General features: G+C 44.7%; 1 long non-coding RNA gene across 1 annotated transcript in view; it reads left to right on the forward strand.

Annotated features, from left to right (window-relative positions):
* The window catches only part of LOC109307995, a 25,501-nt gene extending 15,963 nt beyond the window's left edge, over positions 1 to 9,538 (forward strand). The window contains exon 4 of the long non-coding RNA XR_002100431.1: positions 9,528 to 9,538. This is a non-coding gene — a long non-coding RNA (uncharacterized LOC109307995). The remainder of the gene's footprint in view (positions 1 to 9,527) is intronic.
* Positions 9,539 to 10,186: the final 648 nt, after the last annotated feature.

A 10,186-nucleotide genomic window follows, 5' to 3' on the forward strand; every position in this document is an offset into this window, starting at 1 on the left:
CAAGCCCCATGCACGCACTCCCCCGCTCCTCCACAAACCTATATTCACCCACACCCTCCCACAATCTACAAGAGTAAGACTTCATTTTAAGCTATTATACAATCACCTCTATGTACACTACACAAACACATGTAAATCAGGACAAAAACAATTTTTGAAATGAAATTAATGAAAGTTGTACTACATTTGATTTTTAGTATAGAATTTTGTACTTTGCTTATTCTGAGATGGCAAACTCCCTTGCTGAAAGGAGTACTACTGGAGGGGCAAAGGGACGGACTTCACGTGGTAATGGTCAGGGATTAGGGGGCGGGACTCCTGGTCCCAAGATGGTGACCAGGAGGCGAGCTGGCTTCTCCTCAGCTACGGCTGGAGGCAGAGGGAGAGTGCTGCTGTGAGTGTGGGCTGCTCGTCTGTGTGTGTGGGGCATCTTGGGCAAATTTGTATTTTGGTGCCCTTTGATGCCTTCCTGAGCAGTGGCTGGAGGTGGCAGGGAGGCTAGGCCAGGGGCAGGCAATTATTATGGGTGGAGGGCTGCTTACTGAGTTTTGGCAAGCCACCAAGGGCTGCATGACAGGCAGCCGGGGCAGATAAATATTAATTTTATAAATTTTTTAGGGGCCCCCTGGGCCAGATACAATGGCCTGGCAGGTCACATGTGGCCTGCGGGCCACATGTTGCCTGCCCCTGGGCTAGGCTGAGTACTGCTCCTCCTGCCTAGGGCAGATATCATCTGGGGACATGCCAGGGGGTGGGGGACAACACACAAGGTCCTGAATACCATACAATTCATATGGTCACTCTGTTTATAAGATAGACACTCAAATCTAAATATTTTAGGTTAACCTTCAGCTCTCCATCCAGCTTTAATGCCATAGGAAGAAGTATAATGTTTTAAAGAAAAATATTTAACATTAAATCATAACACACAATATTTAACAAGATACTATCAATGCATGTTGTTTATTTAAACATGCTTTTTTAAAAAGATTTTTACAAGTCTGTTTATCTTTCAGATGGTTCAGTGACAGTAACATTTATTGATGCCATCAAAATGCCCCAACATGTACTGAGGACCAAAGTCAGAGCAACATTGCTGTTCCTAAAACAATTCGGTTTGACTTCTGCTTGCCATCCTGACATAAACCTATACCAACTCCAGGTGCTGCTGCAGCAGTTTGGAGACCAAGGTTATTTTGCTGTAGGGGAAGAAAATCCATAGGTTATATGTGGGGTTGGAAGAAGGCAGCTTATTCAGTGGTGCTACTGTCAGAACTGCAAGAGGAAAAGCAAGTGCTGCTGCTACTGAGATCTGTGATTATAGACATCAGATTTTCTTCTAGTGTTTCACTCACTGACAGTGAAATTACCAATCAGTTCCACTTCCCATTTCCCATGTACTAGCAGATACAAACAATGTTAAAAACAACCCGGTACTTGAAAACATTTCATATTAAGGTTTGTTAAACTCCTTTTGGCCAATCATTTTCCTTTACCAAACCTACATTCTGAGCATAAATTTGAGAGCAGTGTTTTATTTGGTGTTTGTATGTATGGTGCTAGCCACAATGGGACTCAATCCTGAATGAGGCCTCTGGTGCTCTTAGAATATAAATGGTCATCATAGTTTAACAGTGCTCTTTTAAAATAATAGTTCAGCAGGATGGAGTCTGGTTTATGGCACGTTACACTGCCCTTCTGACTCTGCCAGTATTGCAGATGATGTCACTTTTCAACAAGTTGGTTCCTGCCAACAAGAAGTATGTAAATGCCTATCTTAATTATAAGACATATTTTCAAACGTAGTTTATACTATGTAGCATAAGATATGCTTATCAAGATGCAACTTCCAGAACCACGCGCAGGATCTAAGGGGCAGGGGAAAGCTGCTTATTTTTAAGTACATATCAGATGCTGTCCTGTCTCATGAGTTTCAGTCACACACGAGGCTTTTCAGAGGGAATATCCTTCTGGGGAAAGGCCTATTCTCCAGCATATAAATCTGTACCTTGAGCAGAGCCAGCTGTTAAGGCCTGCAAAATCCTTGGCTGCCTCTCAACTACAGTCTCTCAGCTCACCGCCTTTTTTTTTTTTTAAAGAAGAAAGTGTCTAGGTTTGAACATACAAATTAATTGATGGAGCTGAAACTTTTAAGCTTTTTTTCCTCTGAAAATCACAGTTAATTCCTAGGCAGTTGCACAAGGTTGGAATTGGTGAAGTATGTGCACAGGTTCTCTGATTTTGAGGCCAGTCACAGCTCAACTCACATGCTCCTGGGGTGGGGACAGTCTTTTATATTGATGGCATGAAGGCTCTTCCAACTCCCAACAAGGTGACTACAAATACATCAGCATGACATCTTGCGTGAGAGCTAGCTTGAGAATACAAGAGGCCATGTGGTCTGGGACTATGAAAGAGCTTACTGTGTTCAGTTCCCATTATTTTGAAATGCTTATTTAGTTAATGTTTCTGAAATGTTAGATGTCACCAGGATGCACATGAAGTCCTATAGTGATGGAAGACCAAGTGGCTTTATACCCCTTTTGGAATTAGGACATTTGTCTTCTGTGTTTTCTAAAGAATCCAGGAAAATCCATCAGTTTTTTCATAATTTTTACATTATACCTCTATTGTGCTAGCTCAGTGATTCTCAACCAGGGGACCGCAGCACCCTAGGGTGCATGAAATCCTTTTAAGGGTGCTACACAATATTGGTACTGTTAAGTATGCACACAGCTACACAGAATTCACAAGATAAACCCAGAGGGTGTGTCCCCACATGCAGGGATGTGTGGTTGCCACAGCAAAAATAGCAGCAGCACAAATTTGCGCTGCTGGTTTTTGCCTCTGTGCATGCCCCTGCATGTGGACTTGTTGCGGAGCAAATTGTCATGGGTGGAGTAGGGGATGCTTGGACCAGCACCTGTGCTGGTTCCAGCTGCTTTACCGGCGTGCTAGGAGCCTCCCAGGGCAGCAGTGGTGCCAATCCAGCCACTCAGAGCCTGCTTTGCAGCCAGAGCATGGCTCTGGATGGCCAGGCTCTGTTTCTAGCTGTGCTACTTTTTGCGGCGATTTTTTTTGTTTTTGTTTTTTGAGGGGGGAAGAGGGGTTGACACCTGGATCTCCTGATGTCAAATTTTGGTGCCTGTGATGCAAATGTGCAGCATGGCAATGGGTGCATATGCACTGCATGTTGCTTGCAGCACCTCAAATGGGTTTGAGGCACTGCAAACCACATGCGCACTTGTCAGGATGCACCTAAAGACTTCAAAGAAAAATTCTGTGTCAAAAGCATTCTGGCCTGTGGCAGTCTAAGTTGCTTGCAGCAGGATTGCTTTACTATTTTTCACAGTCCAAATAAATGACAGCTAAAAGCTGATAGTTTCTGAGCAGTGTCTTGAATCTGAAAAGGTTGAGAACCACTGTACCAGTGTATACAGACATAGAAAGAGAGAGTCCCACCTTAAAGAACTTGAAATTTAGAGCAGAGTCCCAATTGCACTGCTAGCTTACGATTCAGAAACACTCGAGCTCTAGCACCAACACTCCTCAAACTCACCCCCCCGCCCCCCCATGGATCAGCTTAAATGCTGACTTTTAAAGATAGAGATTGTGGTATGTTGGTAGAAGTTGGGTTAGGGGAATGCTGGAGCTAAATCTTGAGCTAATATTCCACTGAAGGTATGTCCTACAGCAGGTGCAACATGTGGCCAACAATAAGAGAGAAGTGGAGATAAAGGACCACAATAACATGAATAAAAATACTCGCTGATATAGGTTATTTGCATCTACAACCTGGCTTTGATTTTACCATATGTACCACAGTAACAACAGGTTACTCTCCCAGCTAATGCTATTGGCCAAGATGGTGCTAGTCATGTGTGTCTGGAGACCATCTTTCTTGTCTGTGACTGATAAATAACCCCAAGTTGGTTTCTTAAATTTTCTCTCCACTTCTTCAGTTGAAATTTTTTCATGTTTTCTGTTTGCTTTTCAGTCTCTGCCATGATGTCTGTTTCCTTGCCTTCTCTTCATATCTCAGTTGCCCTCCTCATTCTCTATCAAAAATTTAAATACAAGTCATTAATGTTTTTGTTTTGAATCACACTTGCCTTCTAATCTCCAAACTTTCAACTGATCTTTAACCTTTCATTCAGATGAGATGATGTGTGATGTTGCTGGTGCAGTCATATACACTTTTTAAATGCATCAGATGACTGAAGTACTTGCTTGGAACTTCAGCTGGAGGACCATAAGTGCGACAAAGCTTCTTTAATTCCATTGCTTGGTGGAAGGAAGAGAGATAGAGAGGACATGTAGGGAGACCTCTTCACCAGTGTATGTTCTGAGCAGCAAGAGCATAGCTAGTGACCATGCATCATCACTAGCCAACATCTACTTTAGATTTGGCCACTGTGACTATGTCTGCAAAAGAAGTCATATACTGCTTACTCCTCAAGCCTCATACAAAGTCCCAGAGCAATGCCTCTCTACTAGGATTTTGTTCAGAAGTCCAATGTGAGTGATACAGATAGTATTATTCCTCAGGGACTTGTGGCATCACAGCTGTGATGCACTCATTCATCATCAGGTTGTGTCATTCTGAAACTGGGATGTTACATGATATCACAGATTTCTGCTGCTCCTTTATTGACTTGGTCTCTAGTTAATCAGTTTGAGTTTTCATGTCACATGGTTTATACTAGCTGTGGCTTATTAAGAGAAATATCCATCTTTGCAACTGATAAAGCACACATAGTTTTACACATGAAATTTAATTATGGCCCTGGGAATTTCCTGTCCTCCACCTTTAAATATTGTTGCATAGCTTGATAAAGAGAAGTCTTGGCAAACTGAGAGAGAACTATAGAGATAAAAAAGGTCAGAATGGGAACAGAGGGGTCCAGAGATGTCCAGTGTTTGAGTATCAAAGAAAAAAGCCATGATTCCTTAAAGACCAGGGAATGACCTTCGAACTATTGGAACAAAACAAAACAAAAAAGATACCCTAAAGGCACAGAGGGACTCATCAATGGAGCCTGATAGCAAACATTGAGGGATTGGTCCCTGAGGAGGCAGAGAGAGAAGAGCACTGGGGGGCTGGAGGAATTCTTCCAATCAAAGGTTTTCCAGATTCAAGAGTTTAACAAAAAATTATCATGGGCACAGCTACCACCTGTTGAAATTATAGTGCAGAGGTACTCTGAAAAATGACTATGTAAAACAGCTCATGCTAAAGAGATGTGCTCCCTGTGCACATCTAGGATGATATCTGTTTTAGTGATAAAAATTAGTTGTTACCCTTCTGTAGCAGAGCACTAGGGTGCTCGCTACTAGCACCAGTAATGAGGACAGCTGCCAATCAATAGGGCAGCACAGGTGAGGGTTGCTAGGGCAACTAACGTTGGTCAGCTGGCTAGAAGTGGGCTGGGCTGGGCCTTTATAAACAGCTCAGGCCGGAGCCTAGCTAGCAGTTCCCCTCTGGTCACTGCAGGAGCTTGAGCTCTGCAGCGGCAAGCTAAGCAGCAGAGCCTGTGGTGTCAGTTTGGCTGCTGCAATGATGCGAGGGGAGGAAGAGAACCCCTGAGAAAGGTACTGATGAGAGCCAGCGTTGTGTGCGGTTTATGTTATAAGCTGGTGGGCTTTTGCTTATGTTGCAGCCGCTTGGCTCATGTTTTGTTGTTGTTACACTGGAGGACTGGGTGAGGCTGTAAGGGTGTGAGGAGGCCTCACAGGAGCTCCCCAATAATCTGGGGGTTCCCAGCAGTGCAGAGGGCTCTGTATTTTAGAGTGTGCCTAGGGAGGGCGTGGTGATTGATGCCGGAGAGGGCTCAGCTTTAGTTGGGGCACGTTGGCCTAGCCCTGGAGCTAAAAGGGGGCAGCAAAGAGCCCTGGAGTTAGTGGGGGATCCTAACCCCAGCCCAATGGGGCAGTATCAGGAGTAAAGCCTGAGTAGGGCATAAGACTCCAAAGCAGGGTCAGGGGGCCAGGCATGGCTATGGCCACCTGAGCCCTGACCCCCGAGAGGGGTGGCAGAGACCCTGAGAGGCCCCCAAGGAGGCGAGGTGCGTAGAAAGAGTAAGACAGGCTCCAGTGGGGCATAGCCCGGGTGAGACAAACCCAAAAGCGCAAGACAAGGGGGCACTAGTTGTGAGGCTAACCCAGAGGCGCCAGGCAGGGCGCAGGGAGACAGAAGGACCAGATATCATCCATGAAGAACTGCGAGGCTTGGGGTATGCTAAAAGGGAGGTTGGAGGCATGCATCACACATAAGGCAGGGGTGCACTGGGGCACCCCAGTTGGAATGGGGCATAATGTGGAGTAGTGTCCAAGGCAAGACAAGGCAGCCTCCCTTACTGAACTTAGAACATCAAAGATGTGGCGGGTGAGTTGAGGGTGCTGAATTGCCTAACTGGACATGGCAGGGGGCGCTAGCGGGATCACAGCTGCCCCTGCACCCACTCCGTGACACCTTCCATTAGTAGGACGGAGCTAAAACAGTTCTGGAAGAAGTGGGGAGAGTCTAGCTTGGCTCTCGTGTCATCCAAAGAAAGCCTAACTGATTTATAACTGCAAAGTCAAATGCTGCATTTGCTTACAACTGTGCACTGCAACCAAAGATAGTGGGGTTGTATACTTGCAAGAGAAGGCAGAATTTGAAGAGATTTTCTTTGTCAGAAATTCTCTCGCTTATGTGGAGATGCAATTTCCCTGTCTCCATGCAATGAGGATGACTGCATACTGCAGGAGAAGAGGTGGTTTTTTTTTTTTTTCCTATCACCTCAGGGATTCTGTTATGCAGGGGCCATTAAGCATTTCCCAGATGTTCATGGATTCCTCAACTGCAGAATCTAGTCTTGGGTACAGAAATCTGCCTCGGCATACAAGCTTTCATTTAAAAGGTTGTTTTACTATTCTTTATTTTACTCTATGCAGACTTCTATACTAGGCCCTTCACTGTAGGATTTGAGACCCTTCAGTTGTACACTAAATGTGCTGGTAATGTATCTCTGTCATATTCCACACACGATTCTTTCCTCCTTTCTATATTTTAAACCCCCAGGAGAAAAGTGCATGTAGACTTCTTTATGATGAGCTCTGTAGTTATGTTAGCAAAGGTGAACTAAAAAAAAGTGCCCCTTCCTTAGAGTGGAAGGAGTTGAGCTTCATGGAAGTTCTCAGTTCCTGTTTTTGAGGGCCAAGGCCTTGGACAAAACTTTTCTGCCTACTGCAGAAGGAACTCTGTTTGTGCAACAGACATTTCAGCAGCACTAGAAAAGCAGACTTGTGGACTGTAGTCCTTGCTCAGCACCTTGGAGGATCTCTTGGAGCTCATGCCTATGAAGATAAATGCTCAGGTTTTGACTTTTGTTACAGAAGCTACTGTGATGGGGAAGGACAACATTTAATGTACTTGTGGTCCCATGTTGCTGAAGAGTTGTACTGCTGTGTTTTGTGCAGCTTGTAGTTTCCTGAGGCTTGGTGAGTCCATGTCTAGGTAGACTCTGTGGCTATACTCCAGTCAGAGGCTGCCAAGACGGATACCGCAGAAACCCAGTTATTACCTAGTAGAATAAGACCCTGGCCTCCTGTGAGCTGGGGAGTGTATAACACATTGTTTAAGGATATTGCGGTTTGAAAATGTGGGATCAGTGAGGAATCTAGGAGCATTCCTAAACTCCAGTCTGACTTAGTCAATTAAAGGTCTGAGACTTCAACCAGAAGAAACTGCACTATGGCTGCATACCTCTCAAAGCAGATTTCTCTACCCCCTGCCCACCCCCCAGCATGATATCAATCTTATTCAGGCTTACCAAATGCTTTCCAGTGCCATCTTAAGTCACAAGTCCATGAGACCAAGACCATGGGCCCTCAATTTGAAAGACCCACCAATCAGTGTCAAAACAAGACATACATGATATGTGTACCTGTACAGGATGCAAATGTTCAGTGACAGTGAAGAGAGAACACACACATGTGCCAAAATTTAAACATGAACACCAAGTGCACCAGCCTGTGCCCTAAAGCACAATTACCATGGTAACTGTATGTGATTACATGCATAGAGGCCTCCAATCAACACTGTGCCTAGGGCTCTAAAATCCTTAAGGCAGCCCTGAAAACAATGATGCGGTGTTGCCTTCCTTAGTCTGCTGAAAGTATGAGAATAGTTAGGAGTGGTGTGAACTGATCTTTCATGTCATGAGACTGTTAAAACTTTAAAAGCTAAACATAAGGTTACAGTATTAACTATTTTAATACTGAGCACATAGCAGACCCATTCCTGCCGATATGCATCTATATTGTTACAGTACCAAATTGCCTTTTGATCTTCCTTATGGGCCTTTATAAAGAAGTCTTCTGCTGCACTGCCACTGCCAAAACTCCAACTTCATCCCTGACAACTTGTGTTATACAGAAATGAGTCGTCAATAAATTAAGTGTGCCATGATTATTGGTACTGATGTGAACAATATAAATAATTTTGCCTTCATTTAGTCACAAGCACAAACTTGTACTTGCAGTATTAGAGGTCCAGCTTGAAACCGCGGCCTAAAACAGTCTTAGAGGTAGGTTTTTAAAATCTGACAGGCTTCCCACCAATATCAAAATATGGTTTAAGCATGGACCAGTTTCTCACTTGTACAATTTCATCAAATCTTAGCAATGGTATCAGTGTGTACCTCTAAAGACTCTTATGCTCTGTATTGAGAAAGTAGAATGTGAAGAGTTCACTGTAACAGGTGTTATTGCTGCAGGTGTTATTGCTGCAGGCTGAGGACTAGATGCAACTTAAATTCCTATAACTCCTTGCTACAAGTCACTGAACAATAACATAACAATATAAAACATATGCACATTCAACCCAGTTTGTCTTAACAGTATCACCATGGTCTCCATTGTCTGGTGTTGGAGTCACAAAGTCTACTGATGTACAGATAGTGTTCTCATACCAAAGTAATAGTTTTCTGTATACAGCATGCTTAAAGCACAACTGTTAGGAAATACAAACTTCAGACAAGCATGAGCTCTACAAAACAAAGTAAATGCCTCAATTTCCCCTCTCTCATTACAATCTGGTATCAAAAAGTAAAAGGATATGTTTCATATTGGTATCAAATTATGAAGGCAACTGTACCAACTTAGTTACAGTTTAAGACCTCTCACACTTCTAAGGAGAATAAGCATGGCACCTGGCATAGAATCACTGAGAAACTGAGAGAGGACTCAAGCCATTATAAAACTACATCCTCAAAGAAGAGCACATCAGTCCCTTTAGCAGAGGACAGGGGAGAGGAGCAAGCAGCACACTAGAGCAGGGGTGGGCAAAATATGGCCTGCAGGCTGCATCTGGCTCACCAGGACATTTTATCTGGCCAGTAGAGCCCCTAAGAAATTTAGTAAATTAGTATTTATTTGCCATGGCTCCCTGTCAAAGCTGGCTGGAGCCAGAGGCAATAGGACCAGAGGGAGCCCTCAGCAGGCTTGCAGGCTTCAGCAGGCCAGCCCTGCCCACCCCCAGCCAGTTCTCTGCTTTCCTGCCCTCGCCGTGCTCCAGCACCACTGGCTGTGGCTCCCAGCTGCATCCCTGGACTGCGGAGTGTGGGACTGTGCTGGCAGAGAGTGTGCTTGCCTGCAGGGACAGGGGCAGAGAGTGTGCTCATAGGGAGAGTCCCACATGCACACCCCTCCATATGCATGCACCTATGTCTCCCCTCACACTGCCATACACAAACCCCAGCCACCCGCCCCCATGCCCACCAATACCCCACATACCCTCACACCCACAACATACAAGAATAAGACTTCATTTTAAGCTATTGTGCAGTCACCTCTGCATACACTACACAAACGCATGTAAATCAGGACAAAAATATTTTTTGAAATCAAATTAATGAATGTTATAGATGATCACTTTTTAGAATATAATTTGGTATTTGTCTGGTTCTGAGATAGCCAAACCCCTTGCAGAAAGGAATACTTCCTGGGGCAAAGGGAGGGACTTCTGGTCACAAGATGGCGACCAGGGGGCAGGGCACCTGTCAAGGGGCAGGGCTACCCATGCAGCCCTTGACAGCTTGCCAGAACTCGGTAAGCGGCCCTCCTCCCACAGTAATTGCCCACCCCTGCAGTAGAGGTTGTGATGCAAGGGGGGCAGAGTCAGAATCAAAGAAAGGGGGAGGAA

This window comes from Crocodylus porosus, unplaced genomic scaffold (assembly GCF_001723895.1).
Source record: "Crocodylus porosus isolate Cpor-Errol unplaced genomic scaffold, CroPor_comp1, whole genome shotgun sequence".
In the NCBI taxonomy this organism is placed as follows: Eukaryota; Metazoa; Chordata; order Crocodylia; family Crocodylidae; genus Crocodylus; species Crocodylus porosus.